General features: G+C 45.6%; 1 protein-coding gene across 5 annotated transcripts in view; it reads right to left on the bottom strand.

Moving 5' to 3' along the window:
• PTGR2 (prostaglandin reductase 2) overlaps positions 1 to 12,934 on the bottom strand; it is a 28,670-nt gene extending 15,736 nt beyond the window's left edge. For 3 of the 5 annotated variants that reach the window (XM_077818789.1, XM_077818788.1, XM_077818786.1), the window contains exon 1: positions 12,838 to 12,934. The gene's annotated coding sequence lies outside the window, so the exon portion shown is untranslated. Of the gene's footprint in view, positions 1 to 3,482; positions 3,522 to 12,379; positions 12,632 to 12,837 lie in introns of those variants that run through there. The other 2 variants (XM_077818787.1, XM_077818790.1) reach the window with 2 other exon arrangements.
• Positions 12,935 to 15,760: the final 2,826 nt, after the last annotated feature.

Below are 15,760 nucleotides of genomic sequence, written 5' to 3'. Positions count from 1 at the left end.
CATAAGTCCTTTTCATATTAATTAATGTCCCTATTAAAAAAATGAAAAACACTGAGGTACCTAATCTAATTTCAGTATGGATTTATATCCATGTTAAGGGAGGGTAAACATACACCCCAACATACAAACATATAGCTAAATATAGAGAAATAAGATTAGACAGCTCATTACATTTAACAACCTAAGGTGAAGAGATGTATGTAGGTCTCACACAGTCAAGTAAAAGGTAGACATGCCAGTGACATCAATAAATAAATAAATTACATTGCACTAAAGACTGCCATTTAAGATATGTTTTTCAATATGAGGTAAGAGACAGCAATATAAGGCAACTCAAGTATTGCTCTCCATGAAGAGGAGAGAAGAAATATCAGGTCTTTGCTTCAGCAGCACATTTTCTTCTGAGAAGGGTCAAGGGCAGGGGTGAAAGTAAGGGGGTACAGGTCGGTACGGCGTACCGGTAAAAGGCAGCCGCCAGTACGAGCCCCTACCACTGACTTTAAAGTCACTGCCCCTTTTGCGCCCCCTCGCCCCCCATCGGCAGCCCTGCCGGGTCCCTACCTGCAGGGCCGCCAATGGGGAGGCACAAAAGGGGCAGTGATGACCCAGCAGGGCTGCCAATGGGGGTTGCAGAAGGGGCAGTGATGGCAGCACTTAACATCACTGTTCTTTTTGCCCCCGGCTGCTGATGGTGGGGGAGGAGGAAAGTAGCAGCTGCCCTGGGGCCACAATTTTAAAGGGCCTGGAGCTCCAGCCGCCGCTGCTGCTACTGTGGCAGCACCGGCTGGAGCCCTGGGCCCTTTAAATCACTGCTGGAACCCCCGGTGGTACGGGCCAGGGAGCGCAGATGGGAAAAACTGACCCCCAAGCCCCGCCCCTTCCACCCAAGGCCCTGCCCCTTCTGGGCGGGCCAGAGCGGCCCCGTACCAGTAAGAGCTGGATTTTATTTTCACCCCTGGTCAAGGGTGAGGAAGAATTGTACACTGTTTTCCTGGGTGGTTTCCCCTTGCATTTCAATGGGGGAATGAAATAGAGGACTGGACATTTGTGTCCAGCACTGACTGAGTCTTTGCTACTGAAAATGCCATGGTGATCGATGTGATATAAACCTAATTAATAAAGAGAAAATTACAATCTCATGGGCTTCCAGGATTAAGAATAAAATAAAAATGTTCCTCTTACTAACATCTAGATTACATACTTCTTGCTCAGCTATGCTCCATAAACATTAACCTCCATTAACATCAAGGACATTAAAAAATAAAACATGATAGCTGATATCTGTCACAATGTTTATTTTGTTGATGAGAACAACTAATCAGATTTAGTGATCATTTTTTCTTTCTGGACTCATCTGTTTAGTTTGGAGTGCTTGTTCAAGACTTTATTCTTGAATGTTAGAAAATACAAAAAGTAAAATAAGCGTGTGTGTGTGTTTTATATATAAATAAATGGGGGGGATTGAGCATAACAAGAATATGCACATCTCCTCTCCTAAATGGGGTAGGAATGAACATATGCAGGTCCCTCTCCCTTTCTCAAAAAGAAAAAAAACAAATGCATGGCCTCCCATCTATATTTGATATATGCATGGGGTGTAATATTTGTGTTTATTTGCCATTATATTTTCAAATGCTGTTTATGAGAATAAAATTACATGAGATCTGGTTTTCTTCTGATATTTCAGTTCCCAAGTGGTGCAAAACTATGAAATGTGGAATTCTTAAACACCAGCTTAGTGAGCTTGCTGTTATGGGCCCTCCGTAGAGTCTCTCCTCTTCAAGTCTGATCCATCCACTAAAGCCAGTCACCACTGATCCATCCACTAAAGCCAGTTGGCTGCTCTGAGGGTGAAGAAGGAGGTGGCTGATTTGCCACCACAAATGTTACAGATTATTTTAAATGTTTGTATATTGATTTATCAGCCGCTGGTATTATACCCAACTCATATCTATGAATAATTACACTATATATGGTAGCCCACACAGCTCTCCACAACAAAACCAAGTTACCACAGTATAGTTAACAACACATAAAAACTTTGTAACTTTTGTTATGGCTGCAAGTTTACCAAATAATGTTACAGTTAAAATCTAAACATTTAAAAGTACAGAGATTAACATTTAAGAGAAGGTTCATAAATATTCAAATATCCATAGAGTTTCTTAACTAAACATACAGATGTAAACTATGAAGAACAGTAGCCCAGTGGCAAGGGTACTAGCCTAGAACTTGGGAGAGCTCAGTTCAACTCCTACTCTGCCACGGACATGCCTTGATGTGGCCCTCTGCACCATTTAATCCCTAGATAGAATTGGAAAAGGCGTGTCTGCAGACAGAGTAAATGCACAGTTCCCATGCACCGCAGAATAGTTCATCATCTTACTACTGCATAAACCTTTATGAAGGACTGCAATGGGGATGAACTAAGGAGGAGTCAAGGGATCCACATTTATGCTGATCCAGTGGCCCAAACATCCCATGCAACTGGTATGAAGAACTGTCACTTTCATAGCCCATAGGCTGAAATAGTAGCCATGGGAGTCTCTGCAGCAGCCCCACTCAACAGCTCTGGGTTTTGGGTATAAGGAATGGATTTCACCTCCAAAAATCTCTCCACACTCCACCCACTTAAAGCCTAAATTCCCAGGTTTTATGTAGGTGTAATAGATTTCACCCACAGACATCATGTAGTTATTTTAATATGGGCCTGAGAGAGAAATTACGTTTGTGTGTGCATGTTTTTGACAATCTTTGTAATTCTGAAGTCAATACGCAATTGTATTATGAGAATGGAAAGAGTATTAACAGGGGCCAATTAGTAATTCTTAAATATATATGTATTTCTACCCTCCCCAACACCTGCTCTGTATTGTGGCACGCAGTAAGTACAGACCTCAAAATATTCAGCTCCATCTGGAAATTCCAGTGTGTTAGTGAGTGTTGAAGTTATTTAAACATATTCTTACCACCTTAGCATCAATGCATTTTTTAAAATCACTGATTAACAAACAAAAATATTAAAACACAGGAAAACAGCACATTTGCAGGAGTGCACAGGAAGATGAGAGAGAGGGGCATCTAAGGAGCAAAATTTTAGATTACTTATTTGAAGGTCTGAAGTTCTTGGGGGACAGGAATACCGTTAATATCTGAGTTCAGCTTACTGATCTGTGGTTGATAAACTTGTACAGCAATGCCATTTGGAGACCTTCTCTGATATAGTGAGTGGGTGCTGAGAGAGTAAGGGGGAAGATGGTGATTGAAGTGTCACTGTATGGCAGCTGTCACAGTAAAAGATAATTATGGAGATGGACATTTATTTCTCAGTACAACTGCACTTATTCCAGGCTGCAAGCCAATAAACCATTACACAAGTTAAAAATGCTGGACACATTAATATCACAATGTAACATGAAGCACCAATATCTTCCAACATTAAAAAGCAATAGAGACTTCATAAGAAAAAAATAGGGTCACACCTTTTAGCACCATTGGATTATGGGAGTCTTTTGCAGGGACTGAAAGGAAAAATATTTTGCTTTAAAAAGTGAAAAAAAAGAGTATTTACATTACTGCCTTGAATACATGTGTCATGTCAATATGAATGCCATTTCTAAGGAAAATTGTATTGGTTCAGTTCTTTGGGATAAGATGCTGCACACTTTAACACATTAGACTTTTCAAATAATAATGGATTGAGTGTATTAATTGAGAATGTTCTTTTATCACGTTCAGGGTATAAATTACAGCAAGGTTAAAAAGCCATGACTGAATGCCAGCAGCATTTGAGTCATGCTACAGCAGCATTAGAGAGTGTAACAGCAATATCCCCAGAGGAATCTCAACTATGTTCTCTGTCCTACTTTTACTTTTCCACGTCTCTTCCCATTTTTGCAAACAGGCATACAACAACCCTTTTAAAAATGTTAACCGGATTTTAAAGGACTAAAATACATTAGTGAAGACGACCATGTTGTGGGCTTTATTTTGGAAAAAAAAGTCAATGCTTTTTTGTTTTCATTTGTGTATTGGTAACACCATTTATTATTGAGGTTTCCTAACACTTCCCATTATAAGATGGTGCTTTCAGTTGCTTATAATTTTGCCAAAATTTAACCACTAGGGTTGAAATGTTATATGCCAGGTGTCTGTCTCAAGCTGAATTTTTCTGGAAAGTTTCAGCCAAAAAGGTTCAGCTGTTTCTAAGAAAAAGACCGGGGAAGCATGTTTCCCATGTTAAAAAGTTCTGGCAACTCTTTCTTTGTGACTCTGCTAGTGCCTCCTGCTTTGGAGCAGGGGCTTGAAATTTGGCAGAGGATGGGCCTTTGTATCATGTATATGCCTTTTGCTGTTCTTGGGAAAATCTACCCAAATTTGGCCAAGTTACAATTTTTCGGAAAAAAAAAAACAGCAATGCACATGCTTATTAGAGATGTGCTAGACTTTTACAGCTAAAGTCTCCAAAGATTCTGTCTGCTCTAGGCATGCTTCCTACTGGAGCTGAGCAGAGCATTCCCTGCAATTGCCACTTTGGGCTGCTGCAGGCAGTGCCAGGGCCAGAGTTGGGCACCAGAACTGAGAGTAGGAGCCTGTCTCTTCTGTGCTCTTAAAGCTTCTCCCTGCTGGGCTTAGGCAGCAAGGAGAAGGAGGGTGCCTGATCTGAATGCAGATGGGACAAGAGCCAGACCAAGTTGGGAGGAATAGATTGGGACAAAGAGCCTCAGGGAGATGCACAAGGAACTGCGATTTGGATGGTGTGTTTTGAGGGGGAGACAAGGACTGGCTAGATGAGGAGAATAGAACTGGGATGAGGAGCCAGGGTGGAAAAAAGAATGGGACAGGGACAGGTTCGGGAGGACAGAGCAGAAGGGGTCAAGTTTTGGTGAAATGGGCAGAAGAGTCTGTGTGCACACTACAGCACACATCCCTCCAGAGCCTGGAATGGAATCCAGGATTCCTGAGTCTCATTCCTTTGCTGTCAGCAAATATCTGTGCCAACCCACTAACAAAGTGTGTGTCTCATCTTCATCTAGTACTGGTGTACGTAGAGGATGACAACCTACTACTGCTATCAGTTATTCAGTTAGCTCAAGTGGCAAATGTCTGTGTGGTGGATCTACGGGTTCCAACCCTGCTGATAAGCCATGCAGGTGTCAATATGATGCTACATGATGGAATTCCTATTTGTTCAGTTTCCTTTTTAAAAACCTAGTAAATTGCCCACAAAACCATATTTAAAAGAATGTTATTAATGTTCCAAAGGCAAGCACTCAAATGTTAGGAAATGCCAGAATGAAGGTTGCCTGAGACACAGAGATTAAAGTAAAAATTAATTCACTAATTTTGACTGTCAAACTTGAGACAACTAGGACCTGTTTTTTTCCTTCAGAATATTTAACATTATAAACCACTTTATATGTTCAAAGCACAGCTCCAAATCTTCAGTTGCAGCTCAGTGCTCAGCACTTCTTCAGATAAGACCCCAGGGTCTCAAAACACAATAAAAAATTGAGGACACACGATTAGCGACCACCAGTGAAAAGTCTGGTTTAAGTGACTTGCCAAGCAACACTGGAACTCTTTGGCAGAGGCAGGGATAGAATCTAATTCTCAAGGCCAACATTCAAGTGCCTTAACCATGAGACCATCTTTTCTCATCGTGGCATCCCTTGCCTCATTTGCGACACATTTTCCAACCCACTAGTCCACTAGAGACCTCCAATGCATCACCCAAGTAGGCTGAATGCCATTCAGCTATTCCATCTCTGAACTGTGCCTGAAAACATCTATACTTGTCCATGGTTCATGCTCCATGTCCTTGCTCTTGTGTCCTGCCCCAACACCAAGCGGCAGCAGCTATTGCCACCTACAGAAGGCTGGGAGCCCCAGTGGCCCAGCTTGTATTCTACATTAGTCCCTCAGCCTTCCGGGGAATTCAGCTGGTAGCTCCTCTATGGAGCTGTGAGCACGGGCATGTGGTTGGTGTGCTTCACAGAGTCTCCTGACACTTGCCCCTTTTGCACCGAGAGAGACCCTGGCACACATCTATGTAGAGAGCGTCATGCTGCAGCCCCTCTTCCAGCTCCTCCAGAACCTGCTGAAGTTCTGACTGCATTTCTCCCTACACCTCCTTGTACATGCACACCCCACCCATGGCCCTACAGAGGCACGAGACCTCCATATCAACCTCCTCCTGGCACTGGCAAGATGGCCATCAATCAGACTAGGAAGAAGATACTCAAGGAGGTGGGGGAAGGTACTCTGCAACTGTGGGGCTTATTTCCAACCCCTTGTTATGTCATGTCTCTGGGGAGAGTTCTTCTGTAGTGGTCTCTCTCCGGGGTTCTCTGCTCATTGTCCCTTGTTTTGGCCCTATGACCCTCACTCCCATCCCTGTTTTTTCATTCTTTGTCTCTTTTGCTGTCTGGACTCTGTGGTTCATCCCCCTCATTTGAGGGGGTGGGCCTTAAATTTTGGATGGGCCTATGCCCACCCATCCCAGTATCTGCAATACGTCCACATCTTCCAACTTCTGCAACAGCTGAGGCAGGGGATCCTACAGACAACAGTATTCTTCATTCCACAACCCTTATTCATCCCCAGAGCACAATCTGTCCTGGACACTAAATGAGGCAGGGGGAAAACAGTATGTAATCATACAGTTAAACACTGTAATTTGACACAAGCAGGCTGAACTGAAGTTGTACAAGCAATTTTCATTCTGGCATTTCCTCATTTCTGAGTGCTTGACTTTGCAACCTTAGTGAAGTTCTTTTAACATAGCTTTTTTGTGTGTGTAACAAAATATATATATTGAGAAACACTCACTAAATAATCTCCAAAAATTATGTATTTATTTTACAAATGATAAGCAGAAAATTGTTTGGTGTTTTTTGACTGAAATTAAGGCCTTGTCTATACATTTTAAGCCACAGTCTAATCCTACAAATTCTATCTCACCTGAGTAGCCCTACTGAAGTCAATGGGACAACTTATGTGAATAAGAGTTTGTAGAACTGGGCCACATATTAGTATCTATTCAAAGAACCAGGCTTAAACATAGTTCTTGCTGGAGAGGTGCTAGCACAGGTCTGGAGCATCACCTCCTATGGAAAAATTCAAGAAGGGACACTGAGGAAGGAAATCTCCTTGCATAGGCCCTACAAGCAGGAGGGCGGGGCACTATGTTCCCTCTAAGCTGCGCGGTTGGGTGGCTGCCCAGGAGGGATTCAAGTGCTGCCCAGTTGATTAGCAGAGCGCACACATCCAGCAGTGTGTATTCAGGTGCCCCGGAATCCCACTGCTTTGCAGCCAAGTTGCTCCTGCAGCTGTACCTGAGACCCTCCTGCTGGCTGTGCAGAACAGGAAGAGGGAAACGGGTGCTGATGTCAGGGTGTCCCCCCTCCCCCTGTACCCCATTTCCATAGAGCAGGGGAGAGGGAACAGCCTGGCTCAGGACTCAGAACTTCTGCGGTCTGAACACCTGGTGCTTCCAGGCGGTGAGTGCCTTTCTTAAAGAGACAGCACATGGTCTCTGAGACCTCCCCAGCAGCCAGCTCACACAGTCTGTCTGTCTGTCTGTCTCTCACACACACATACACACTCTCTCCCCCCTGCCCATGTACCCCATCTCCGCAGAGCCAGGGAAGGGAGACAGGGCTCAGGACAGAGTGGGAGAGTTTTCAGTGAGTGCCTTAAAGAGACAGTGCATAGCATCTCTCAGAAACTTCCTCAGCGACCAGCACACATACAGTTTCTGTGTCACACTCACCTTCCAACATATACTTGTATTATTGTTGTTGTTATTTCTTGGTACTTCCTGCAATGCACATATAGTCTCTGTAACTTTATTCTTTCAAAGTGTATTATTTTAGTGTTTTGAGTGGTTTATGCATTTCATAATTTTTATTTCTCTTACACTTAAATTTAATTCTTTGAGTAGTGAGTTTTAAAATGCCTAACCTGTCCTGTCTGGAGCAATTATCCCTATGGTAACTTTTTAAAAATACATATCTAGTTTTTTTGTTTCTAGAGGTGGCACATATCCGCACATACCTTGTTGCACATAACAAAATTTATTCCGCACATGGATGGAAAAAATTAGAGGGAACATTGGACCGGGGCAGTGCTGCAGAGGTGATGGAGTACTTTCTGCACAGGAGCCTGGAGATCCATGTGCAGAGGGTCCCCTCTTTGAGCACTTGGTTGGGGGAAGGAGGACACTGTGGGCTGGACTAAGGCCCAGATCCATAAAAGTATGTATGCAGCTAAGCCCCAGATTTAGGTGCCTAAAGTACATCTATACAGCCTGTGGCAGCAAGCCTCCAAGCCCAAGACAACAAATTTGATCTCGAGTTACCGTGCTAAATGGAGCTGTGTAGATGTTGTGGCTCGGGCTGGAGCTTGGGATCGAAAGCCTAGGGAAGGGGTAGGCTTTAGAGCAAGAGCTGAAGCCTGAGACACAAATTAAAAGCGCTATCTACACAGCTATTTTTAGCACCATAGCATGGGCACCACGATCCCAAGTCTGTCAACCCAGGCGCAGATGCTCACTGCCACAGACTGCTGCTGCCTGTGTAGATTTACCCTCCATTTGGGGTTTAGGCGCCTAAATCCCAATTTTGGCTCAAATTGCGATTCACAAAACTCCCACCAAACCAGGTAGGCGCTTAAACTCACTTGGCACCTCAGTTTTCTAACTAAAAGTACCCGAGGCACCTCAGCATGTGCACTGCTGCCTCTCTCTAGGAATTCAGTTACCTATCTCCTACCTAAGCCCCAGGCTGATTCACAACCTTGAGGAAGATAGGCATTCAGCTGCCTAAATTGTTTGCAGGGCCTGATCTGGTAGGGATGCTGTAGCTTGATCTATGGATTATGTATTAAATTATATTGATTACTTAAGAATTCCCAGTTATCACTCCGAGGTTTGACAGTTCTTGTCCCAAGATCAAGCCCAGTATTATTAAAATTACTGTATAACTGGGAACTTCAATATGCACAGTTGCAACACGCACACTTTAGGAACCCTTCTGTATTTGTAATAGTTTATTAATACATTTAGCAAAGTCACAAACACGGTAATCAAGCAAGGTAGATAGAGATAATACAGAATGTACATCTTAACATCCATATACTCACACCATCCCTTGCAGAATAACCTGAAATGTTAGCCATTATCTTCCTCATCATCACCAGTGGCCATCATCCTGGCACCTCCCAAGGTCTACATCTCTCTCTCCTCCTGTACACAGGCTGGGATACAACTTGTATGTTACACTGATGCCACTATGCCTAATGTATATTCAGTAGGGGTTTGTCCCCTCTTCCTTATTTGTATTTCCTCACCCTACTAATGTTGGGATGGCCTTCTCCTATAAGTTAGTATATTAATGATCTCAACTTATTATCATATGTCATTTTATTGCCATGGCACTTTTGTGGTCAGACATCTGCAGATGTTCCTATCCTAAAATATCCAAAAGCTGGTGTTAGCTCATAGTCTCATGTTGTCATGTACAAACTTCCCCCTTAAACACTCTAGTCCCAGTTCCCAAAACTTAGGCGTGACCATTGGGCTATTTATCTGTGCTAAAGTTAATGGGCCTCAAAAGCCTTATGCTAAATGCTGAAGCCAATGTCTTACAAAATACAGGCCTGTAGGCTCCTTGCGTTACTGCTCAATAAAATAAATGCTAATGCTAGCTCTCTGGGCTACAATGCTTTGAGGCTACCTACTGGTTCAAGTCCTATTCAAAATCCAGCCAGAGGAGGAGATGGTACCACCTACTTTACAACTTTTACCACAGTGGTTAGAGCACTTGCCTGGGACATGGGAAATCCAGGTTCAATTCCATCCTTTCCGGCAGAGAGGGGGGAGAAAATATTTACTGGGCAATGGGATATTCTCCTGTTGAAGCTGTTTGCACTAGGATCAGTAATGAAAGAGAGGGACTGGAATAAGATGACTGGACCCAGGGTTTCCCACCTCCTAGTTGGGTGCCCTTACGCTGGACTATAGAATCATTTTCACACATACTATTTCTGGCCCAGCAAGAGTTTGAGAATGACTCTGTAGGGAGACCCCTGTTCAAATCCCTTCTCCCCCTCTGGCAGAGAGGGCAGAATTGAACCTGGGGTCTCCATATCCCAGATGATTGCTCTAACCACTGTGCTAAAAGTTAGAAGGTGGGCACCTCCTTTCTCCTCCCCCTCCCATTTTGTGTGGAGCAAGACAGGCTCCTAAAGCCATCTGACTCTAGGTGGTGGGCTCCTGTTTATGGATCACTAGCAGAGCTAGGTGCCTATCTACAAGAGAGGGGTGGGGCTCACCCCCCCGCCCCATGGTTGGCATCTCCCATTGGCTGGCTCAGGCAGCTCTCGGCCTAGCATGCTGGTTTTGTGGATCACATTCTTAAGCACCTATGTCTCCCCATTCATTGTATTACCCCTGGGGGAATTCTGTGCCAATGTGCAATACAGATTTTAGCAGAAATTAATATTTTTTGCCCATAATTTCTTCCACGCCTCCCCCCCAAAATGGGCTGCAGTGCTGGGGCCACTAGCCCAGCTCACACATGGAAGACACTGCCGAGGGGAGGGGGTGGGAGCTAGAGGGTTCCAGGCAGCTGCAATTTCCCACATGCTCTGAGGGGAAAGAGATGGTGGCCTGCAGGAAACTCCACACAAGCTTGGGACTGAACATCAGGCTATTTCCCACTCTGGATCCCTGGGCTCTGAGGGGTAGGGGGACGAGTGTCTGGGCTGAGGGGGCCCTGCAGTTGGGCTCTAGAGGGCAGGGGGTGTGGGTATCTGGGCCAGGTATTTTTTTTTTTTGCCACCTTCCACCTTGCCCCCCCAGCTCTGCACACTGGTTCACTGAGAGGCAAATCCCAACGAGCCTTTGTAGACCCCAGGGGCCAGCCTGCCCACTGGCTTTGGCCGGCTTGGGCCACTGCAGCAGCTTGGCAGGGAGGAGCCGCCTTCCAGAGACACTGGAGAGCCAGAGCATCCAGCTTGCAGCAATGGTGAGCCCCAGCCATGGAGGAGCCGGCACGGTGCAGCAGCTCTGCAAAGGCGGCAGCGCCGCTAGTGGGGAGCAGCCGCGCCCCCAGCCCAGGCTGCCTCCCGGCGCCCCCACAAATAGGGTTACCATATTTCAACAATCAAAAAAGAGGACCATCCACTCCTTCCCACTTCCCACCCCCTGACTGCCCCCCTCAGAACCTCTAACCTCCCCCTGCTCCTTGTCCCCAGACTGCCCCCTCCTGGGACCCCTGCCCCTAACTGCCCCCCCCAGAACCTCACCCCCTACCTAAGCCTCCCTGTTCCTTGTCCCCTGATTGCCCCCTCCTGAGACCCCACACCCTAACTGCCCCCCTAGGACCCTACCCCCTACCTGTCCCCTGACTGCCCCAACCCTCATCTAGTGGTTGCACAGGCCCTGGGCGGGGGTTTGTGTGTATTGGTTGTGGGGGGCATGGCTGGGCTCTGGGGGAGAGGGGGTGTGGGTATCTGGGCCAGGGGACCCCAACAGCTGGGCTCTAGGGGTGAGGAGGTGCAGGTATCAGGGGGAAGCACAGCCAGGCTCTGGGGGGGTGAGGGGAGAAGGGGTTTGGGTGTATTGGTGGGGGGGGCATGGCTGGGCTTTAGGGGGGAGAGACTGTGGGTGTCTGGCCCCCAGCTGAGTTCCAGGGGTGAGAGGCAGAGAAACAGGAACTGGGTTGTTGTAGGGGTTTCTTGAACTCTCTACTCCTGGTGGAAGTGTTTTGTGCATCTGTAAGACATACTTGCTGACAGGTATTTTGAAATAAATTACCAAAATAATTGAAAGTGCCATCATTATGTAGTGTTATTTTGACAAATAAAGTGTGCAGAATTTTTATTTTTTTGGCACCAAATTCCCCCAGGAGTAATTGTACGGGCACACAACTCAGCTCTGTGGGTCACAGTGTCATTCTTGTGGTTTGCTAGGTGGCCGGTTTGCTAGGCGGCCTGATGCTCAGTGTTGTAACATCTAAGTCCCTTTGAGGATCCCACCCTCAGTTTGGATTTATACCTGTGTAATACACACCACATGGGTGAGAGAAAATGATCAGAACAGTCCCTTCTGACTTGAACAGCTTTGATGGTGGCCATGTTTGCGATCAGGCTGGAACCATCTCAGTTCATTCTTGACAAGACTGTAGCTGTTGGCCTCAGTCCTACAGAGGCCTGGCGGCACAGGGCTGCGCACTGCAGCTCGCACCAGCATTTAGTCAACATAAAGAGAAGCAGTGAATCGGGCCCCTCTACACCCACGCCCCATGACAAACACACAGCCCAGCGCTCAGAGGGCACCGAGCCACACCGGGGCCTTCTTGGCCTCATACTGTACCGCGGGTGGGACTCTGACCCCGCCCACGAGCCAGAGTGACGTCGTCACTTTACACCACAGCCAGGGCGCTGCCACCTTGTCACGTGCAGCGCAGCCAGGCCCGCCGGGACCGTCCCTGCACTTTCAGCCCGTCGCCTCTCGACGGTGATTTCCGACTGAAACGCCGCCCCCACGCCAGGCTCCGAGCCCGCTTCGCCTGAGCCGGGCTCTGCGGCGCGGCGCCCGGAGTCACGACCGCAGTCTGTGGAGCGAAGAATGGTGCGCAGACCGGCAGCCGCCGACCCCGCCTCCTCTCTCCTCCCCGCCCAGGACACGTGCGCGGCTGCGCGCGCTGACCGTTACGGGAACGCGCGGCTGAGGTCGGTTAGGTACCGAAAAGCCCCCTCCGCCTCCTTCCCCAGCGCCCGCGCGCCGTGGTACTCGTCGCGCCCCGGCAGTTTGGGGGTGCCAGTACTCACGAGCTCCGAGTCTTCTGCGCACCCGCCTAGGCGCGAGATCAGCAGCCGGCTTATTAAACCAAGGACTGTGTTTGCTCACGCCCCGCACGCATGCGCGTACTTCTTAAAAGAGCCGTGCGGGGCACGGCTGCTTAAAAGGGCGAGGCGGGCGTGCCCCAGTGGGGTTCGTGCGGACGGGTTAAGGCTGAAGTATGGGGGAAGCTTCGCCGCTATGGTGGCGAGCGGTCCCGCGTGGGTGTACGGGAGCACTTCGCTTCACTTCGTCACTAGCGCGCGTGGAAACCCAGCCCCCTTTGGAAACCGGGCCAGCGAATTCTGCCGTAGGCTGGGCAGGGGCGGCGAGAGAGCTGGTTCCCGGTAGCTCTCTTTGTCCGGCGCGCCGGGGGGCGAACCGGCTCCCAGCAGGGAGGATTTGTGTTCGCCCGACGCTCACGGAAAGTTTTTTGTAGAGAAAGACGGGGGGTGAGTTTGTAACGAAAATGGCAGGGGAAGGCGAATAATTATTGTGCGCAGATATGACTGTGTGCACTGAGCAGGCAGTGGAACACGAGGGACGACCATGTGATTACACTTACCAGCTGTGCACCACGTTCACGGGTGTGCTGTGGGGCAGGAGAATGGCATGCCAATTGACGTGACCTCTGTCACCAGAAGAGCCTGGCCATTCTTGTGTGTTGGCTCACAGCTTGCAATGTGTTATTACTTTTACAAAATCAGTTCCAGAACTGCAAGCACTGGGTGTAACTGCATTAGGTGAGATTTATCATCCAATTACTACAAAAGGAGTGGATGCATCCATTTGAGGAATAGGTATATTAAAAATGGCCATATTATTGTGACATCAAGATCATGCACCAAATGTCAAACCTGATTGCAAAATGTAGGGAAAATTGCATATAATATATCCTACAACTCCTAATAATCTAGGATAAAATTACATCCTACTGCTCACAAATGAGGAAGTTTTATAAAAGTACCATTTTGAGAAGTGCAGTTACGCTATATGCCATCGCTTTTCAGTGGTTGAAGTCACTTGTGGTGTGTTAGTATCCCTCATACTCGTCAGGTACATTGCCATGCTATGCACTGTACAAATCCAGATAAAGATAGTGATCCCATTGTGTGTTTGATTGACTGTTCTGGTTAAAAACAGCTGAAAAATTGTGTTTTTGATGCCAAGGGGGCTCAAGCAGCATTGATGCCATATAGGTATTATAACACTGTAACTCAGTGATACGTTTCAGTGGCTCGCTATCCAGGGGAAATGTGGTCTGACCAGGAGTGTGGCCAGTGAGTTCATGCAAAGCACAGACCCATTGGACTATACAACCACTTCAGAGTGTACATTGACCATGCCATTGGCTGTAAGAGCAGCTATAGTCTGAGTCCATAGAGCTTGGGATTGATGATTTCTCACCCTCAACCCTCACATAGCTGCAGCCAAAGCTCTTTATTCCAGTTTTGCCTATGACATTAGAATTGAGGCCTAAGTGAACAGTTTATATTTGTGCCACCTTAATGTAGAATAATGTATGTGAACCAAGCATGCTAATTAGTTTAATACAGTGCAAGGAATTTTTTAGGGCTGGAGATGCTGGTATAGAAACTGGTATGTCATGTAAGTAGGAGAGCTATATAAAGTAAATTAATTTTCTCATTGTGTAATAAGAGTATAGCTTCTTATTGCAGGCAGAATTACGATTGTTATATCAGAAAACAATGTTACAACTCGTATAAGTAAACAGGAAAAGATTACGAGATCTCTATTAATGGAAAACACTCTTAATTTGGAGGTGCTATATCTCAATGACTAGTGGTGATAGAAATTAAACTAGGCAAAGGTATATGGTACATGCAAATATTTAAATAATGATCCTGTCACTCAGTGATAAGGACAACTCTTTTGTGGATTTTTTTTTAATGGAAACACACACAAAGGCATATGATATATACAGTGTGTAGCTTTCTTCATGTAACCAGGTCAACTATTATATAGTTCACATTATAAAATCTGCATTAGGATTAACAGGATTTAATTAAATAGTATATTGATTTCAATCCATGAAAGAAATTATTTTTTCATTTTTCTACCTCACATTTTCAAAGGAGGAAAACAAAATCTAATGCATGTTTAAGAACTAGCAAATTAGAAATCATTTGAGACAGCTTTAAAGAAATCTTTACAAGAGGCACTTTCAGAGTTATACTGTTGGCAGTTCCTAGTTCATCTGAGATCAACACATTAATCTGAGCTCCTTCCAAAGCATACATTCTTATCTTTAATAATAACTGTATTTGTAACTGCTTGGGGAAATACATGGACAATTACAATTTAGAGAAAATAATGTTAAGGGCAATTATATTGAAGCAAATAGAATAGATTACTCGTATTAACACATAGCATAATGCAAGTATAGCAGGTTTATTAAAATTATACTACATTTTCATAAGGGAAATATGGGCTGTTTTGGAAAATGGATTCCTGCCACAAAAATCACAGTAAATGACAAACATCAGCAAAATTTAAGTAACTGAAAAGATTAGTCAACACTCCACCAGCACCTTCATTCCACCAATGCTTAAGAGATCCCTTGCAACATATCTATCCTGCTCAGTTGCATTTCAGGAGAGTGGCTTACCATACCACTTGCATAATGGGTCTTGAACATTCTTGGTGGTGGAGTTTAACTAATGTGCTATGTTTCTGGCATATAGGTTTACAAATAGGTGTCATCATATCTCAGCTGCTCCAACCATCAAAAAAGTAAATTGGTGTAATTCTAATAATATAAAGATTGAGTGGAATGAAGCTGTGGTATCTCTCTTAACCTGTTCTGTAACAAATACCAAACAAATATTTGTGTAAATTTATGAATGAAATGGCAATTCACAAGAGAAAATCCATGTGGTTATAAATTAAGAA

This window comes from Eretmochelys imbricata, chromosome 6, assembly GCF_965152235.1.
Source record: "Eretmochelys imbricata isolate rEreImb1 chromosome 6, rEreImb1.hap1, whole genome shotgun sequence".
In the NCBI taxonomy this organism is placed as follows: Eukaryota; Metazoa; Chordata; order Testudines; family Cheloniidae; genus Eretmochelys; species Eretmochelys imbricata.
This window is presented reverse-complemented; position numbering and strand designations above follow the sequence as displayed.